The sequence below is a fragment of the Lynx canadensis genome, chromosome D3, assembly GCF_007474595.2.
Source record: "Lynx canadensis isolate LIC74 chromosome D3, mLynCan4.pri.v2, whole genome shotgun sequence".
Lineage (NCBI taxonomy): Eukaryota > Metazoa > Chordata > Mammalia > Carnivora > Felidae > Lynx > Lynx canadensis.
The window spans coordinates 7,435,814-7,456,923 of record NC_044314.2 but is presented as its reverse complement, the minus strand read 5'-3'; positions in this window follow the sequence as shown (position 1 = coordinate 7,456,923).

The following is a 21,110-nucleotide window of genomic DNA, read 5'->3' as shown; positions in this document are numbered from 1 at the left end:
AGAGAGAGAGAGAGAGAGAGACAGACAGATAGAGGGAGAGAGATGGTGTGGAGAGGAGGAAGGAGATAGGGAGGGAAGGAGGGACAGAGGACAAAGAGTTCTGTCATCTTCTTAGCCTTCCGTTCTCCTGTGCCTGAAGCCTATTACTACTAACTGACAGGAGGCCAGACGAGGAGGTAGCCTGGGAAGTGCGTGTTCGCCTAACTGCAACCTTACTGAGCAGAGAAATGATAGGTAGGTGTGGGCCAAGTGACAAATAACTGGTCCAGAGAGATTCACATTGACCAGCAAGCAAACAGATTGTTTGTTTTAAGGTACGAACATATCTTTTTGTTGCCATCATACCTAGGATCAACCGTTATTGGTATTTTGTTGTTTTTCTTTTTCTTTTGTTTTCAATGTTTATTTATTTTCAAGAGACAGAGAGAGACAGAACATGAGCAGGGGAAGGTCAGAGAGAGAGGGAGACACAGAATCCGAAGCGGGCTCCAGGCTCTGAGCTGTCAGCACAGAGCCTGACATGCGGCTCGAACCCACGAACCACGAGATCATGACCTGAGCCGAAGTTGGATGCTTAACCAACTGAGCCACCCAGGTGCCCCTGGTATTTTGACCCCAAAGTGATTTCTTAGATGCATTTTTGGTGGAATTATAATAACCCAAGAAACACAGGAATAATACTTGAACTATACTCAACAACTATAGTAAGCAGAAAAGGATTGGTTCCCAAATGTTCCTGTTTCCTGTCATTTGAACACTTGTTGCGTTGGCCACGACGGCTGAAGGAGTGGGCGCCCTTCCCATGTAACTTTTGTTATCCCTGGACCATCATGCCTCAACTCGCCAGGAAATGTGGAAGGATTCTCTGCATTCAGACCTTACGTGGCATTTAGGACCTTTTTAGTACTCTCTGGTCACACTCCGATGACTGGTTTGATTAGAAGTTGGGAAATAATCAAGGAAGGAAGAAGCGTGCATTCATGCACACATGAGTATAATGTTATTGGAAACAGGGACCTAGCCAGTCAGGTGGATGGTGCTAATGACGATATATATGTATATGTATACATATATATGTATACATATACATATATATACACACACACACACACAGTTAAACACACACATGTGTGTGTGTATATATATACATGTGTATATATATGTATATATATGTATTCTTTTGAGTAAAAAAAAATAAAGATAATTAGGAGATTCCTCCAAGAAAGAGGTCTCCCTCAGAAAAATACATAGCTTTCTACCTGAGAAAATCATCTAGCATTGGAGTAGTGTGGAGCCCCCGATTCTTGAGGCGTCATCCCAAACCTCTCCAAGGAAGACTCTACTTTGGAGGAAATATAAATACTGTACAGGTGCGTGGACCTTTCCAGATCGCAGATCACGGCCACATCATGTGTTTCAGGCCTTAAAACAAAATTACGATGTCCTCATGACAAGCTGTCACCGGATGATATTCTTGCCCCGCATCACAGGATGAGAGGAATCAGTGCTTACATTTCGTCTTCTGACTCCTAATGCCAGGGTCTGTTGGCCCTGCGGACCACCTCCAAGTCTTTGTATCCCCCCCCACTGCTTAGCAGCGACCCCCTCAGGCCAGGCTGTGTTCCTGCTCTCCCTTGGCTACTGCAGTGACTCCTATTCTCCACGTTTTGCAGAAGCGAAATTCTGGGCACAGAGAGGTGAATTAACTTGCCCAAGGTGGCACAGCTCTCAGTTCGTGAAGCCAGGATTGGAGCACCTCCTGCAGAGTCCTCACCCACAGAGGTTCTGATGTACTGATGTCTAGGTTGCTCGCACCTCCTCAGCAAATGTTTGCTGACTGGAATTCGATGTAAATTAGAGGGGACTATTTATGACAACTGTGGGCATTGAGAAATGTTCCCGATTTAATATCAGAGAAGTGGAAAATGTCCGTGAAGAAAAACTTGACCCACCCAGGGTCTCTTCTAGTACAGAACGCACTCAACTCTCAAATCCCTGGTGACAGAAAGACACGCTGTATAGAAAGGATCACTCTGATCATTTTCAGGAATCGGTGGTGGTAGTTTATGCTGTGCTCTCTGAGGTGCTGTCTGTAATTTATGATCGAATCAGAGTGCATTCCCACGAAGACAGCCTCTGTGCTCAGTGTCCCCTATAAAAGACCATGTTGAGACAGTTCTTGATTTCAAGGTCAGAGAGAGGATATATGAAGTTTTAGGGCATATAACCCATCTATAAAATTTCATCGAAACTGGAATGAAAAAATTGATTTAGTGAAAGCTAAGAAAACCTGCAGTCTAACCACTTGTGGAACTGATAGTTCATTGCTTCCGTTTTGGCTAATTTCCCAGTTATTAACTTTTTTCCTGGAGGGCCATAGCACGGTAACATGTTTGGGAAGCTAATCACTTGGGTATGTAGTTCTGTTAAAAATGACAACCCCATTCTTTTCTCTGGAAAATCTAGGCGATAGAATGATAAAGATGCAGTCCCAGAATTGGATGAAGAATGAGTTGTCAAGAAAGATTTGATTTTCAAATACACAGAGGTGGCAGCAGAGCAAATCAAGGAATGGATTTTCCTAGATTTTCTTTCCACCATGACAGAAGATGGTAATCGATGACTGCATCTGGGGGAAGCGAGAGCACAGATACTGCCTGGGAGAGGGAGTGAGGTCAGCGTGTCTGTGAAGAAGCAACAGCCGTCAGATTAGAGGCGGGAAGACCGAATGAGTGCATCGTCATGTGAGCCAAAGGTGGCGTTCCAGCAAGGAGGGAGTGGCAAGGAGCTTGATGTGCCAAAAGATGTCAAGGACAATGAAGATTAAAAAAAACCCACGTCATTTGATTTGGGGAGAAGTAGGTCATTCCCTTAGTTCCCAGGGAATTGAGGGAAGTTGCTTTCTGCTTCCTGCCAGGTGAGCGCTGAGGGGCATTCATGATTTAACCCGACTTTTCCAGAACACTTTTACAAACAGAAAAACATGTGATTCATCAAGGGCTTGCAGTCAATAATAAAGTAGGTAAGCATGTCATTAGCATTAGTCCTGGGCTTTTATGTCAGGGATTGGACGCTTGTCTCACGTGGGAAGGAGGTGTAAGTGAGTTAAGCCAGGACAGACTAACCACTTGTGAAACCAATGTTCCATTGCTTCAGTGTTGCTCAACCTTAACCCTTGTGGAAATAGTCCCATGAAAAGAGAAGAATGGAAAACAAACATGGTGGCACTAATTAAACTTTGGGGATAGAGAAAAGTCACCACGTATCTTTATCCATCAATTACACTTGCAGATAGAAGAAACACAGAGACACTAATGGCGAATGTTGTCATTAAAACACACACACACCCCTCGGAGCGCTTTGCCTCAAAAGCACAAGGAAGTTACATTAAAAAAAAAAAAACAAAAACCCACAACTTTTAATAGATCAGTGTCTCCAGTGTGCATCACATTAAAAACCGTATTTTTGCTGCTTTAAAGTAGTACTAAAGGAAGCAGCTCCTGGTGTTTCTCTCTAGAGTATTCCCAGCTAATGAGCAGCTGGAGGGCTTGCTGGAATTTAATAAACTCGTTTTTGTGGAGGCAGCTTGTGCTGGTCCTTTCTGTGACTGACCCGGGCGTTCAGATGCGAATGGTTCATCCTGTGCCCGGCTCGCTTGGGAATTGCTTACCGTATGGCCTTACCCGTATCGCCCAATTTCCAATTCTTCTGCAATTTATTTGGCTCTCATTGTTTGCACTTGAATCAAAGCTATAAACAGCCTATATCTTTACTTGTGAAAGTGATTGTTATTAATCATGATGAATAATTTAATTCTGCATAGTCAAAATTACCTTTGTAGATGCCACATGAGGCAATAAAAAGTAGAGAGAAATTTTCTCAAATGGACAAACTTGATTATCCTATGGAAGTTTTTTTTTTTTAAAGAAATAATTGGAATACATCTGAATAGCAAATAATTGTCCTATTAAAAAACACAGCTGGCTAGAGACAAAAAGGAAAACAGTATAAGGGATTTGTGTGAAAATTAACAGTGAATATTGAATTTCCTGAATTTTATTTCCAAATTGCCTGACATGCTGTTTTCTCTTCGTCTCCTTATTTCCCACCTGGGGTTGGTCTTTTCACTGTGGTTGGTGGTTCTCTTTTAATCTTGCAGTTAATCACTTTTGGGGCAGTTTGAATTTTGCGATTATTATAGAATGGGACAAAATTCAAAACTAGGCCAAGAGGGAGAGCCTTTAAATACTTTCTTCGTTGTGCAATACAGCCTGTGCTTGCTGTAGAGTGGTCTCTTCTGATCTACTCTAGCTGTACCCAGCACTGGACGGTACGCTGTGGCATTCTGAGTTTCTGAAAGTTGTCCAACAAGCCATCTCTGTCAACATTCACCTGTCCAGTCCCGTCTCTGCTGTGAACAATAGCGAGTCAATACCTTTTAATGGGGTCTGGTGTGATGCACACAGGGTCACATACATATACCCATCTTAGAGGATTACACCTTGAGTTGAAAGAATCATTTCAGTTGGGCCGCCTGGGTGGCTTAATCAGTTAAGCGTCCAACTGGAGCTCAGGTCATGATCTCGCGGTTCGTGGGTTCGAGCCCCGTGTCGGGCTCTGTGCTGACAGCTCAGAGCCTGGAGCCTGCAGCCTGCTTCGGATTCTGTCTCCCTCTCTCTCTGCCCCTCCCCTGCTTGTGTTCTGTCTCTGTCTTAAAAATAAATAAACATTAAAAAAAAAAAAAAACAAGAATCGTTTTAGTCAACAGAATCCTAGGCCTCTTGGTCATGGGAATAGAGGGAATATTATACTATATGTCAGATCACAGCACGGCACATTTGTTAGCCAGTGACTACCACATTGGGAAACCCTCTGTGGATAAATGGGGAGTTTCTAGAAGATGGGTTGCTTAGCTTTTATCTTATTGTGACTTCTAAGCAGAATGTAATAGCATTTTTGGCTCATGTTACTGGCAAAGCCATAAATGTTTGCTGCAGGAAGTTGAACATTTGAATGATAAACCTCCCAACATTTGAATTATGAATTGGTAGCCTGCTCGGCATGGCTGATGGTGCCAGCTGGCTTATCTTGAGCCCGTGACACCTGATTGTCTTTTGCCTTCCTTTGAACAAGTTATCTCTCAGCTGTCTTTCTCACAAAGTGAAAACAAATAGCTTCGATTCCATCTTGCATTGTAATGTATTGTTTTTCTCAGTCAGGGAGTCATCATGAAACTCGTAAGTGATATGTGGGTAAACATGGCATTAAACATGGGGCGTCGCTGTCTGATGGGACATTAACCTCAAAGGCGATTGAGGCTGGGTTGTCCGTTGCCCTAACGTTTCATTTTTCAGCACCTTAACCATCCTCTTGGTTAACAAGAGAAGTGGTTCCTGTTCATTGCACCTGATTCTTCTTCTGTAGCCACAGAGCTTGCTTTGAAGGAGACAGAGTCCTGTGTAGACGGGGGAAGATGAATAGCAGGGCGAGTACCGACATTGGATGGAGATTTCATCGCGACGCTTGTTTGGTTTGCTGCTCTTGTTCAGTCGCTCTTACTGAAGATGGAAAGAAAATGCATTCCAGTGTCAGATAAACATGCTTGAATTTCATGTTTAAGGCAGGAAGCAAAGGAATATGTCCCTGAAATCAGTTCAATGTGATTTTTGGCTAAGTTTTCATGAATACTGAAAAGAAAAGGTCGGCTAACATGAAAAATGTGCCGTGATGGTTCCCTCAGGGGCCGGGCACCGGTGAGGTCTGCCTTATTGCTTTTTGATCTTCCATTTATCCCTTTCTGAATACGAATAAAATATACTTTGAGATGTAGTTTCGAATTAAGGGAAATTAATGGCCCTCTTTGAAAAGCAGACTCTGTTATGCTCTCAGTCTTTCAGAAAGTTAAGAAACCATTCAGACTGTAATTGGGAGCCCCCCCCCCCCTTTCCTTCCCTCTCTCCAGCTCACTCTTAAATTATTGTTTAGATCTTGCAAGGGGGAAGCACACCTTGGTTTACCTCAGCTGTGAGTTTCTGGCAGACACCCCAGAAACAGGTTGGTGGGAGGCTCCCATGCTGAGAGCTGGGTTTTGGTTCTTCTAATTTTATTAGGAGAGGTAGCCTTGCTGTGTGGACCAGGCGAGGTCAAGACCCAGACAGAAGGAGATCTAGAGCATGCCGGGTCTTTCAGAAATCTGAGGTGGTTTAATCCTTTTGCAAATTAGCGGCAATGTGAGTGGTTCTCCAACCACCTTCTGTGTGAACTGTGTGAAACAGGAAACACAACGGAGCCTTTTGTTTGCATCCATGATCATCATCGAACAGATTGCTGGGTAGGCATGTATTGACATGTACATCTTCACATGTTTAAAAGACTCTACTAATTATAAGTCAGGGAAACTTGTGTTTCCCTGTGATGGTGAGGAATTACGGTGATCCAGCCTCTTGGGGAAAATGTTGTGAATGTGCGGGATAATTGATCAGAGAGAAGGGCATAGTGACAGTGTGGAGTATATAACAGTCAGGCATGGTATTCTCATATTTCTACTTAATTGTCTGTGCGGTAGATTAGGATGATTAACTCAGCTCTGCATTGGAGCTGTGGGAGATATCAGTTAGGGAAGAACCCACAGAAAAGAACAACGTGACCTCGTCAGCTAGTGCTAAACAGGCCTGGCTTCTTCGCTGGGGATGGTGCACTTGCAGAAAGAGTGCTGTGGTGTCCAAAGACCGGGTGTAAAAATCTTGCTCTGTCATTTACAATAGAGTGATGAAAGGTGTCAATTAAGATTCGGTGTTTTAAACTTTATAATTTTTTTTTTTTTTTTTAGTAGAAATGCTAGTTTGTGCCTTACTCAGGTCTAAACATGACACCAGGGGCACCTGAGTGGCTCAGTCAGTTAAATGTCCAACCTCAGCTCAGGTCATGATCTCATGGTTCATGGGGTCGGGCTCTGCATCGGGCTCTGTGCTGACAGCTCAGACCCTGGAGCCTGCTTTGGATTCTGTGTCTCCCCCTCTCTCTCTCCGCCCCATTCCCCACTTGTGCTCTGTCTCTCTTGCTCTCAAAAATGAAAAAAAAACATTAAAAAAAATTTAAACATGACACTAAAATTTGGTGCTTGTGGGGAGGAAACAGCAAGAATGTGAGATGGCCGTGTAACTGGAGGGCACTGTGTAAAGATAGTTATTCTAATTAGTCAATAACATCCCCCACAACAGACAAGGTAGTGAGGTTTCTCTCTCCTGGTTCATTTCTCCTCATTGGCAACGAATGATGGAACAAAGCTTCGAGTGGGTAAGGTCACCATTCCTGGTCTGGAATATTCTAGAAAGAGGGTCAGTGAAACTCAATGATTAGCAGAGTTTAGAATATCTGTTCCTCTAGTCAAATTGGGTCACTCATTGTCCTTTAAAATGTAACACATACATGCCATTTTTGTTCCTGGAATTCAGAAACTGTATGATTTCTTAGAACTCACTCTGAAATGATCATTGCTCATGCCATTGTCTTCCCTTGGCTGTCTCTTCCTAAAAGTCTTCCCTTTATCTTAGACCTTGTTAAGAGGTAAACTGAGGCCTGAAATATTTCGAGAGTTCATTGAACAAAAATCATTTTGAATTGGGGAGCACTACACGGCAGGTTGTTAGGAGTACTCCCCGGACAGGAGCCTGGGGAAAGACTTAATGTAAAGAAGGTGCAGAAACAAAGAAAGGGAATTCTTGACTTGGCTATAGCTTAAGGCCTCATTGGCTCTTCGTAATTAGTGGTCCTTGGGTTTCTTTCTCTTCTTTTTCTTTCCTCCTCCTCCTCCTCCTCCTCCTCCTCCTCCTCCTCCTTCTCCCTCTCCCTCTCCCTCTCCCTCTTCTTCTTCTTCTTCTTCTTCTTCTTCTTCTTCTTCTTCTTCTTCTTCTCTTCTTCTTCTTCCTTGAGAGGGACAGAGAGATCCAGAGTGGGGAAGGGGCAGAGAGACAGGGAGAGAGAGAATCCCAAGTAGGCTCTGTGTTGTCAGCTCAGAGCCCAATGCAGGGCTCAAGCTCACAAACTGTGAGCTCATGACCTAAGCCAAAATTGAAAGTTGGATGCTTAACCGACAGAGCCACTCAGGGGCCCCGGTTGTCATTAGGTTTCAATTTCATAACCTTGAAGCATTTACTGGCTCAGATTTTGGTTCACTTACTTAGGCTACCTGGGCACTGGGGCCACATCCGTCTCCTGTTCTTCTCATTTACTTAATTCAACAACCCTAATTAGGTACCACTTTTTATATAAAAAAATCTTTCCTCAGTTATAAACACTATCCTTAGAAGTTCTGTAGCGAATGTGTAATCTCCTGGTTTGAATGGTTATCCTCTAAAACCTGACTTATCTCCTGACTTATCAAGTGTGTTGTAAATTCTTTGTAGGAAGGAATTACTCAGTGTACTTCAGCTGTTAGAAAGTAACATGGGGTATTTGTGACGACAGGAATGGTCAGATGAGTAAAAAGAGCTGCTCTAAGAGGAACTCCTTGAGAGCTAAACAAAGTTAATTGGTCAGAAAGAGCTCAAAAACACATTTATTTGGTGAGAAAATGTTTTGAAAATCAATTTAAAGTTTGACGAATTTGAGATTAAGGAGGCAAAGTATTGACTGGAAGCCATTGATGTAGGGCCAAGAGATTTTAGAGGAAAAAAAAAATATTTAACTTTCATATTTAGAAAAAGAAAAATTGAGGGTGAAGTTAGACTGAGGGGAAGTGGAGTCTGTCTCCTGCAAACCACATACAGATCTTTTCCCACAACGGAATCTCTTTTCTACACCAAAATGTTCTCCTTTTCAGATGACGGCATTTGAAGTGACCCTGTGAGGTCCTGGGAATAAAAAGAATGCAGGATGGCAGCATTATTTTACTTACTTATTTATTAATGTTTACTTATTTTTTATTTTGAGAGAGAAAGAGTGAGAGACAGCATGAGTGGGCGAGGGCAGGGGTTGGGGGCGGGGAGAGAATCCCAAGCAGGGTCTGTGCAGAACCTGATGTGGGACTCCATCTCCGGAACCTTGAGATCATGATCTGAACAGAAACCGAGAGTCAGAAGCTTAACAGACAGAGCCACCCAGGCACCCCTTACTTCATATTAAGATGGAGAGCCTCCTTCTACTTATTTTCTCACCTCTTTAGACTAAGGTCAAAATAATTCAGACCTTAAGAAGAACAGATGCTTTAGGATTAACAGCTCTGATTTTGAATGTCCTTAGTGGGGCTCCCTCCTCTTTGCACATGTCCCTGTTATTCCTTCAAGTTTTTCCAGACATTACTAAGAAAAGTGGCTTTTTCAGGCTACAGAGATGTGTTATGTAAAAGTGAAGTTACTGACATTGTCCCTTCTCTGTCCTTTTATTTTCCTGTTTTAAGTTGTGTTAACTAGGTTTAAGTTGTCTTAACTATTTTCTTTCCCTGTGGAATTGTCCATTATACTGAGCTTAGAAACAGTGTAGTTTCTTAGAACCCAGTCAAACACAGTCATTGCCCATGACCATTCAGCTTCAGGCCACGGAGAAGATATTAGAAGGTGTGCAAATTCATCTCAGAGACCACGAAATAATATTCAATCACACTGGCCTCTGTAGGCTCACCATTTTAAGAATTATGAACAAAACGGAACAAAAAGAAGCAATTCTTTAGTCTTCTTGTCCATTTGACTCTGCTTTGGCGTCCTGCATTGCCCACATCTCATTGGCCTTCATAATTTAAATGCACAGATGTAAAAAGCAGACTTTCAAAGATCTGAACAGTGATTCTCAGAGGGGCTAAGCATAGAGACTATTTCTAGGGCCTCTATGTTGTGTATAAGCTTGGACATACAGTGGCTCTTTTGTATAATTTTCTTCCCATCTTTGAGAGAAAAGTAAGGACTTACCTGAAGTTTCTCTGAGAACAAGCATAATATTGACAGGTGTTAATGAGCAAAATTCAACCTAATAAATGTGAAGACCTCATTGGTTTTATTAAACCATTCGTGAATTGGGCAGCCCCCCATAGCACAGAGGGGAGCTCCAAGAAGTTGTTCAAAATGGAAGGTTTTTATAGAAGGAGAAGATTGTTCCAGGCCAAGTGGCTTTCCCTTAGGGGAAGAATAGGTCTCATGCAGATTTCCTCATCTTCCCTTGGAGGATGGAGAGGGCCCATGAGGCACAGAGGCACACTCCTTTGCACTGATTGGAAAATTCCTGGCTGACTGGTTAAGACTATATTTGTGGGGAAGGTTGAAACTACAATTAGATTAGATATTGAGCCCAGTTTGGGGACTCTGCCTAAGAGATGTCATTTGGGGCCTATAGTTTTCTTTTTAACACAGGGATTTAAGTATAATACAGAGGAGTAATAAGACAGAGGAGAGAGAAAAATGGCAAGTGATAAATTTATATTCTAGAGGTTATTAAGTTATTGGTTGTACTTGGGATGTATCATTGTTTGCTGAATTATATCAGTTAAATTATTTCCTGTACATTAATTTCATCCTTTGTAGTAAAACCTAACTAATCTGTGAGGAGAGAAGACTGCAGAGTGTAAATGCCCTGACATTAGCCACTGGGTTTGTTTCAGTTCACTTTTGTATCCTTGGCATCCAGCCCAGTGCCAGGCACATAGTAGGTAATCAACAAATATTTCTTGATTAAATGAGAGAATAAAAATGGAAAGAGGATAGTATCCTACAAGTAATTAATTTTTTTTAAATGTGTATTTATTTATTTTTTATATATGTATGAAATTTATTGACAAATTGGTTTCCATACAACACCCAGTGCTCATCCCAAAAGGTAAATGTGTATTTGTTTTTGAGAGACACAGTGTGAGTGGGTGAGGGGTAGAGAGAGAGAGAGAGACAGAGACAGAGACAGAGAGAGAGACAGAAACCGAAGCAGGCTCCCAGCTGTCAGCACAGAGCCCGACGTGGGGCTTGAACTCACGAGCTGCAAGATCATGACCTGAGCTGAAGTCGGCTGCTCAACCGACAGAGCCATCCAATAACTTTTTAAAAATAGGCTTGGTTAAATGGAGCTCTTGAAAAGGAGGCTAATTGAAACGTTTGGTCATTTTGGCTGTTGCCTTTTGCAGCACAAAACACAAGCATGTAAACAAACACGTAAGAAAAACCCGAAGTAGACGAACAAGCGGTTGACGTGGGCATGTATCCAAGAGCTATTCCTGACACCTTGCTTTCCTGGGTTCCATGCGATTTTATTTTACTCCAGCAGTTTACTAAAGAAGCAGAGAAAGAACCCTTCTCCGAGCATGGGGGAAGCATGTTAACCAGCTAGATAACAGCAGTTTCTAGGAATTTAGAGGTTTCCTAACTCCTGTATAGTAGAGACTTAAAGGTGAAGACATAGCTATTGGACCCCATTATGCTCCTGAAGATTGTGGCACCCTCACTCAGGACTACTGAATGGATCACTTCCCTTCACTTCATCATGCCTTATCTTAAGAGATACCGTTTTCCTGGGCTGCGAAAAACAGTGTTCTCTGTTCGTCTTTTACGTAGATCAGTGCTGCCCAGTGGAACTTTCTGTGCTGGTGGAATGCTCTGTATCTCCGCTGTCCAGTATGGTGGCCACAAGCCACATGTGAGTTTTGAGACCTAGTACAACCAAGGAACTAGATTTCTCATTAATTTAACTGAACGAGTTAGAATTTAAATGTAAATAGCCACCCTGGCTACTGGCTGCCGTATGGGACAGTGTCATTCTAGGTTGTAGCTCCAAGTGTTCTGTAGTGGAAGGAGCATAGGCTTGGGGTCAGATGGCGTTTGAACCCAGTCTTTTACAGGTCACAGGAACTTAGCCATATCAGCGCAGTTAAAAATAGTGCCTGAGGGCAGTATGAGAATTAACAAATATACTGATCATCATTCATATACATTAGATAGATAGATAGATAGATAGATAGATAGATAGATAGATAGATAGAGTGACTGATGTATATTAGGCCAACAATGATCATTTAAATGTTCTTGCTTTCTGGATCTTTTATAGATAATAATAATTACAGTTTGTTAAGGAATTACTTTGGGACAGACATTATGCAGAGCACCTTATATGCTATAAAGGTAAGAAAAGTGACTAGGGCAGTATGTGATGTGGCCTTGATCCGAGCCCAAAGCTGAACCCCAGACCTACATGTTTATGTGTCTACTGTGTACATTTACTTCCTTACCCCGGTTTTGCCTTCTAGCTCCTTGAGTCCAGGAAGAATAGCTCATACTTCTGTTCAGTCTCCTTTAGCAGAGAGCCTAGAAATTAATAGGTGCTCAGCGTGTGTGTATTTATGATTTGGTTGGCCCATGTCCTGCAGAAGGCCTTGGCAAGTGAAGATAGCATGTTAGGGGTGGCAAAGTCACTCCCCAGAAGCTCTCAGCAAACAGTGTCTCCTTTTCACTTGCTTCTAAAGCTGAGAGAATCCCAGAGTGCTATGAGATGGGCAGTTTTTATGCAGAAGTCTTGGAAGACTGGCATCTAGGTCTCTGTGTCTCCTGCAGTGACCCTGCAGCACCTTGGCCAGAAAACAATATACGGACCTTAATCCAGAAACAGCCTCAGGGTATTTCAGGGTATCAACTTGCAAAGACATTTCTGAATGTCAGTATCATTGTTGGCAGTCTTGGGCTACGAAGTTCATCGTTATTTTCTAAAAGACAAAACATAGATTCTTGGTTATTTTCTTGTTGTCTTCTATTCAAGACGTAATAATAACAGGGGGCCTGAATCAGAGACTGAGGCCAAAGATGGACTGTTGCCGCAGAGGGGACAATTGGTTCTACTCCCTCAGAAGGAGCAAATGATACTTTCCCAACTCACAGAACACTGAGAGGTGGGAACATAGGTTTATGAAACTTGGCTGGAGGCCGGTGGGGGAGCCCACAGTGACCCTGGTTCTGGCCGGGTTGCTTAGGGGAATGAATGTTGACTCCACCTTACCTTGGGCTCCCTGTTCTGTGGGGACACCGACACCAATGCGTACTGTGCACTCTGCCCTGAGTGTGAGCACGTCTGTCCTAAGACAGAACTGTTCTTTGTAGCCGGTGGATAATTGTCACTTCCCTGTCCTGTGCTCCAGTCTTTACCTCTGGGACCAGGAAAGCAAGGGGCTGGGCTCGAACTTATTGTAGACGCTGGTCTGGGCCCTTACCTGATGTTTAGGCTCATATGGAGACCTCCACTAGTATCTAGCAGAGTCAGATTGATCTCTCTGGTAAGAACAGTTTCACAAGGGGACAAATGAAACCCCATTTGGCCTTCCTTTATTTATTTATTTTTTTTCCACGTTTATTTATTTTTGGGACAGAGAGAGAGCATGAACGGGGGAGGGACAGAGAGAGGGAGGCACAGAATCGGAAACAGGCTCCAGGCTCCGAGCCATCAGCCCAGAGCCCGACGCGGGGCTCGAACTCACGGACCGTGAGATCGTGACCTGGCTGAAGTCGGACGCTTAACCGACTGCGCCACCCAGGCGCCCCTGGCCTTCCTTTATATCTCAGTGACATGAAACTTCATGCTATTGAGAATATAAAAGGGAGACAAGGCATTACCATCAAAAATGGATGTGGCCTCAGTTGGTGAGTGGTCCTAATCTCTAGAAGAGTAGCTTAAGATCGATTACTCTGAAAACCTAGTCGTTCTTTTTGGTAGACATTCTTTAAATATAATAGGCTTATCCCAGAAATCCTGTTTAACTCATTTGGTTACTTGGCATTAAATTTTTTATCCAATTTATCTTGGAGGTACACCAAGAAGTTACCTTTCATTAAAATTAGTTGGCCTTTGGGTGCAATACTGAAAACTTTTAAATGGTTTAAATGGGTAATTTGCAACATCTGCTTTAAAAATATTCCGGGATAAAATCCTTATTTCAAAGCCGTATGGTGCAGAACTTTGATACCTTTTGTTTGAGTGGACCTGTGTGGACTCTTTGGCAAGAAAACGTGATCATTCCTGTTGACCTTTCCTTTGCCCGTCTCCATGTATCAGTCACAGAATTTTCTATGCAAGCATAAATCCTTAGCTTTTATTAGAGGATTAAAACTGCAGTCCTTTTCTTTGTTTATGCACAACATAAATCAATCTGTCCTTCATTGGCAGCATAGATTATCTGCATGTTCTTCCAAAGAGCTTTAACCCTTAAGCTGTAGAAAGTCAGCTGACACATCAATCTAGAACATTCCTTGGAGGTTACTTGAAGTATATGTAGTAATCTATTCGTGCTATTCTAAATTTTAGTCTTGGGTCACTTGAGATCACTAGAGAAGCATGTACTTAGACAGTCAGACAACAGCCTTGGCCTTTAAAAAACCCTACATTGACATGCACAGTTTTCCCTTTGTTTTATGCACATGCTCGTGTATTTTGTCAGAGAGATGTTATTTGGGCATTTATGGCAGGGCTGATGTGGGGGATGCCGACCTCCACTTATGCAGCGTGTCCTTCGCCCGGAATCCGCAGCATAGACATCTCGAAGGTCTTGGTACCGGAGAAAACCTGAATTTCTGAACATTATTTTTTCTCTTGACCATTGTTAGTTTTTAAGCCATTATTTCCCAAACTGCATTCTGCAGAGCCCTTTGCATAGGAAGGCCACTAATTGGTGCATGAAAAAAAGCTTCCTGTGCCTCATACCTTGCTGACCTCTCAGTATGTCAGCATACTGATGGCCGCGTGTAGTCGTACAGTGAAGGAGAAACGAACGTATTTGTTTTAATCCTCCGTTTGCCAGTATTTCTTACACTGAGCGTGTGTGTGTGTGTGTGTGACATTTCAGTTGTGACGCGGCAGAACAGCATTAAATAGATACCAGTTGGAGGAATACTGTTGTCCTTTCGTGCTTTTCCTCCTTGTTTTGGTTGCCAACAGGTTCGGAGTAAAATCAGCAAATGCTGAAACAGAAATCTCTCGTCTCTGGCCTGGACAAGGTGGCCATGGCCGTGGTGGCAAAGCTTCAGATCCGACTCGCCCCGCTCCCCTTGCAAACTGTGCGCACCTGCTCCCACTGGCCCGCCCGGCCCCAAGGCCACTCAGAGCTCCCTTTCTCAGAATCCGGGACATCAGACTCTGCCTTAGTTTTCCCATTGATTTTAACTACTTACCGGTATCTTTTTGTCGTAGGCGTTTTACCGACTTTGCCTTTCGTTTTGGTTCAGTGCTTCCAAAGCCCCATAGTGAAGGCAGGATCCATAGACGAATCTATCAACCTCCCGTCTTCTCCCTGTTTCTGCAGCTTAATATTCAGTCTTGCGTAGCGGCCTTGTGCATGCAGTTGCCAACACACTCTCATGTTGCTCCTTTTTATGGCCTTTATTCCTGCCACCTTGTCTTCCTCTTCTCCTTTCTCTTTCCTTCAAATTGCCAACCTCTTTATCGATTACCCCGTTTTCTTCTATGTGGTTTTGATAGCTGGCTCCGGTCCTTCAGGCGACGAGATGACGGCTTCAATAGCTAAACGCTTACTTAAGTGATTACTTGCAAATAAATAGGTGGCTCGCTTTCCAACGTCTGAGGAATCCAGTCAGGTGGGAATGGGGGAGACAGTACGGGTGGGCCACGAGGAGGAGAGCTGGCAGGGTATTTTGGAAGAGGGGAGACGCTAGGGAAGGCGTCTTAATGTCTTCCTTAAGATGCTTGACCTGCTGGAATGAGAAAGCGCTGGACGGTCCTCCGTGGAAGCCTCAGCTCTGCGCCCACTGGTTGTGCCATCAGAGTCAGAGGCACACGACAGAAACCTTGTAAATTGTCAGCGTTTTCCAAAATGTGTGGATTTGGGATCCTGGTCTGCAGAAGCACGGAGCCCGCGTGTGTCTCCTCCAAGCACCTGCCTGCCTCTCGCGTGTGTCCCCTGCTGTGTGCCCTTCTGGTCTCAGCTGGGCTCCCAGCACCGGCTCCAGCCACTAGGCGAATTTGGGGAAGAAAGCCTGGCACTCGCTTCCTTGATCACAACTCTTCCAATTGAAGTCAAATGACCTGCACTCCTCTTTGCTGCTTCCCGGGCGTTCCAGAATGACACAATGGCGTGATGCACTGAGAACAAACGTTTAATTATTGAACAGGCCCTGCCTCTGAACTGTTTGATTAGAAGAAACACCACAGACCCACTTCTGACCTTGATGCTGCGTCCTTTTCTCATGCTTCGATTTGTCAACATTGATTTGTCTTTTTCAAAACTGAAGTGGAGAATTTCATAAAAATTTCATCTGTCTTGCGTTGGAGTGAACACACCTCATTTATCGGATTGAGGTTGCCGCCTTTTGCCTCCCGGGTTCATCCTAACGTTGCTGCCAATTCGGTATTTCTGAAAGATCCCTTTCATTGTGCCCGTCATGGAATGAGACCCTTCAGTGACTCCTGACACCTACAGGTTAAAATCTAAACACATATTTTGTTTCGGGGCTTCCTAGGCTCCCAGAGTTTAGATCCAATTTCTAGTTTTAGCTCTATGTTCTGTTAGTGCTCCTTTCCACAAGCCATTTGCTCCAATGACACTAACTTTTTAAGTTTCTGCTTTAAGATTTTTTATTAAAACTTTAAAAATTTGTTTTGAGAGAGAGAGAGCAAGTAGGGAAGGGGCAGAGAGAGAGAGAGAGAAAGAGAGAGAGAGAGAGAGAGAGAGAGAGAGAGAGAGAGAGAGAGAGAATCCCAAGCAGGCTATGAGCTGTTAGCATGGAGCCCGATGTGGGGCTCGAACTCAGGAACTGTGAGATCGTGACCTGACCTGAAACCAAGAGTCGGGCCTTTAACCAACTGATGCCACCCAGGAACCCCTCTGTTTGAAGATTTTGATTGGAATGTGTACCAGTACAGAAGCAGTGAGGATACTGGTAACCACACTGAGGTGCTTGAATGGTGTCCCTTTTTTGTTTTGTCTTCCATGCCTTTGTCTTTTGTCTTCTTTCCACATCTTTTTCATCTATCCTAACATCATTTCCAGGGTTTCTCAGATCCCTTCTTCCTCTTTAGGCTTTTAAGAAGCTCTCTTCTCTGAGCTACTGATTCTCACTTTGCAACCTTTGGTTCACACAGCCTTACAACTTTGCCAGCTAGCTGCCTCTTTTCATGCGTGTTTAGGAAGGTCCTCAGGTTGAAGGAGTGACGTACATACTTTCCCTACAGGTGAAGGGAGCCGACTTCAAATCCTTTGTGGGATGTAGTTGATTCTATATTGGAAATTAAGTTTTGGTCTACTCAGTATAGACATGTGCACACACACATAAATAGAAACAATAAACCAGAGGAGTAAAAACACTTGCAAGCAGATGGCAGGTGGTGATTCTTCACCTTCTATTATTTTCTTTTTTCTTTTTCCTTTCCTTTTCTCTTTCTTTCTTTCTTTCTTTCTTTCTTTCTTTCTTTCTTTCTTTCTCCTTCCTTTCCTTTCCTTCCTTCCTTCCTTCCTTCCTTCCTTCCTTCCTTCCTTCCTTCCTTCCTCTTTCCTTCTTCCTTCAATCCTTCATCCCCCATTTATCTCTTTCTTGTTTTATCCCTCCCTCCCTCCTTCCCTCCCTCCCTCTCTCTCTCTCTCTTTCTCCCTCTCCCTCCTTCCCTCCTTCCCTCTCTCTCTTTCTCTCACTCTTTCCTTCCCTCTCTAACCTTCTTCCTCTCACTGGGCGACCTCCATGGTGCTAGGTTGTCCTGACCAGTCACAGTAAAATCTAAACACGTGGTTAGAACTGTGAACTGAGTTGTATTAATACAGTTCTAATTGAAGATTGTCCCAGTTTAGCATTGAATTTAACGTGTAATCTTAACTTACAAGAGGTACGATTTGTGTTGAAGAATTGTGCAAGATTTAAAGAAACATTTTGGAAGAGATATGTACTTGGTCTTACGCTTTCTTGATACGTTCTGGGACGGTCCTGCGAGTACCATGCTAATGACAGTAATAAACTCAATGATGATGAATTGGGATGCAAACGTGAAGACTTTGGACAATTTGATAATTTATACTCAAATTTCAGTAAAATGGAGAGAAATTTGCTGTCTTCTAGTGGTGTTTGGCTCAAATTTTCTTTGCAAAGATCTTCTTCCAAGGGCAACTGGGATTTCTGGGAATAGTGTGGAGGAATCTCTGGCATGGAGTGCGGTGTGGACTCTACAGGGGATTGGCTGTGTCAGCAAGACGCCCTCTCCCTCAGGCCACAGCTACACCTGTGCATCATTAATTCGGAGGAAATGTGGATCTCACCTTGGGATCTAACCTACTTTTGGTTTATGGATAATTCCTCGATGGAATTGTTAAAGTAAGTGCTGCCTCATTATAACAGCGCATTTATTTTCCTTGACCATCTTTGGGTTTGGCTTCTTTTTACTGTTGAAAATTTTATTGTTTAGGGAAAGATGATTGGCTATTTTTATGTGCCTCGTGCGGTGTGTACTGACCGAGCTAAAAAGTATTTGCATATGCCCATGGCCATTGATGAAATGAGAATCAGCATAAACTGATCGATCAGTACTTTGCAAGGATTCCATTTCCTCTAGCCAGGTAAGATGGCTGAATCGGAGCCTGTGATATTTTGGTGTTTTTTTGAAGTTTACTGCGCCAACTGTGGCCTGAAACCCCTCCAACAGCAATGGTTTCTGTGTATGATGTTCTGCAACCTGGCTTCATGCTGTACATTGTACTTTGTCTCAAGGGGGGAAACATCAGTGGGGTTGAGACACAACTTCGGTCCAGCCTGGAATACGGAGGAAAGAGCTGGAAAATAATTTGCATGCAATCTCCGTTTATTATCGTCCAATTGTGTAATTATTAGTTTTCATTTAAGTCATTCATTAAGTGCATTATATGGAGATTACTTTAATGGTACTGAGTGTTTGAAGCTTTGGAACCTTTGGAAATTTTTAGTGAGGGCACATGGTGTTTATTTTCTTTCTTTCTTCCTTCTCTCTCTCTCTCTCTCTCTCTTTTTTTTTTTTTTTGCTTCCTGATTAGCCTAGAAGCAATCCAGGTGAACCCATTTCCAGGCTTCTTGAAATAAATGCCATGGGGAATAAATGAAAGATCAATGGAATATTCCCTATTTTTTTACATCCCATAATGCTTTATTATTTTTCTCCTGTGTGAGGGATTTCAGCTTTCTTTGAATCCCTGGACAGACTTGTTTGTGTTATTTTATTTTATTTTATTTTATTTTATTTTATTTTATTTTATTTTATTTTATATATATTTTCATTTTTACTTTTTTTTTTTTAATTTTTTTTTCAACATTTTTTTATTTATTTTTGGGACAGAGAGAGACAGAGCATGAACGGGGGAGGGGCAGAGAGAGAGGGAGACACAGAATCGGAGACAGGCTCCAGGCTCCGAGCCATCAGCCCAGAGCCTGACGCGGGGCTCGAACTCATGGACCGTGAGATCGTGACCTGGCTGAAGTCGGACGCTTAACCGACTGCGCCACCCAGGCGCCCCATTTACTTTTAATGTTTATTTGTTTTTGAGAGACAGAGAGAGACAGAATGTGAGTGGAGGAGGGGCAGAGAGAGAGGGAGACACAGAATCCGAAGCAGGCTCCAGGCTCTGAGCTGTCAGCACAGAGCCCGATATGGGGCTTGAACTCATGAACCACGACATCATGACCTGAGCTGAAGTCAGACGTTCAACTGACTAAGCCACCCAGGAGCCCCACTTGTTTGTATTTTTTAAAGAGAAACATAAACCTTTCAGACTTCTAGTATAAAGTCTAACGTATGAGATGTTGATGATAATTACAAGAGTTAAAATTAGAAAAAGGAAACAAAGGAAATAATGTAGATTTTGGAGTAGAACACACACACACACACACACACACACGTGCATTTTATTGGCAGCCTCAAGAGAAGGAGTGGGGTCTAGACAAGAATATTGGAGTCACAGTGCTTTGCGGGCATTGGCATGAGATTAAGGACTGAGAAATGACATGTTCACCAAATACATTGGGGCAGGGCTTTGGAAAATAGTCTCGCCGGCAAGCTGAGTTTCCTTCCTTAGATATGCCATACACCGTATGTTAATGTGGGTTACCTAAAGCTTTCTCTATCTCAAGAATCAAGTAAATTTGGTATAACCAGGCATGATTAAATAGGGAAGCTAGAAAAGACATGCATTCGTTTCTTCCACAAAACTGGACCTTGCTTCTCAACACGCTTGAATGCACATGCAGGTACCTGTATCATGTCAGAACAGGTGTTTGCTGTTGAGAAACTCAACTCGGGCTCATGTTTCCATATGGAAGGATGTGTATTTGAGTAACATCTCCTGCCTCCCTCTTGCCTCCTCGATCACTCCTTTCTCCCCAGTAGAGGGGAACATGACACTTCTCTGGTTCGTAAAAAGAACGAACTGGACAACCTTGACTTAGTCCCTCTGGCTTCCTTTTCTCTCCCCCCTCAACACCCCTTAGGATTAGCCGTCTGTCTGGAAGATGTGTTCACATGTGGAGCCAAATGGCTGAAGTTCAAATCTCACTTCTGCTAATGACTAGCTGTGTGATCTTGGGAAGATTTCTTAAATTTGGGGTGTCTCCATTTCTTTGTTTTTGTTTTTCTAGTTTAAAAATGCATGGTAGGATAGATTGCCTCCTTGGATGTTATGTGAAAGAGCCTTTAATTAGTTGAAGATAATGGAGAGTTGGGGGGAGATAAACAAATTTAAACACTGCACACACTATCCCTCACCTCCAGAGAAAGCCAACAAATCCTGGAATATGTGTTTTGTTGGAGAATGAAATTGAAGGATGGGGTGTTGTATGTAGGAGAAACAATGGCTGGTACCTAACACACTCGGCAAATATTTGTTGAATGAAGGCTTTATTGAAAGAGGGAATGCATATTTTAAAATCCCGTCAGGTGATTCTGCTAAATACCCACCCCATCCCCCTACAACACACGCGCGCGCGTGCACACACACACACACACACCATTTATGCACACATTCACATCACTTACAGAAATTCCTTGTGGGTCTTATTTCCTTGGGGGCTGATTCTTATTAAACGATCTGTGATGCATCTGCTTTCTAAGGATAGCAAGCTAGAATTGTTTTTCTATTTATAAGCATTGTTAAGAATATACTTACTGTGTGCTATTTCAAAAAGTCATATTTACAA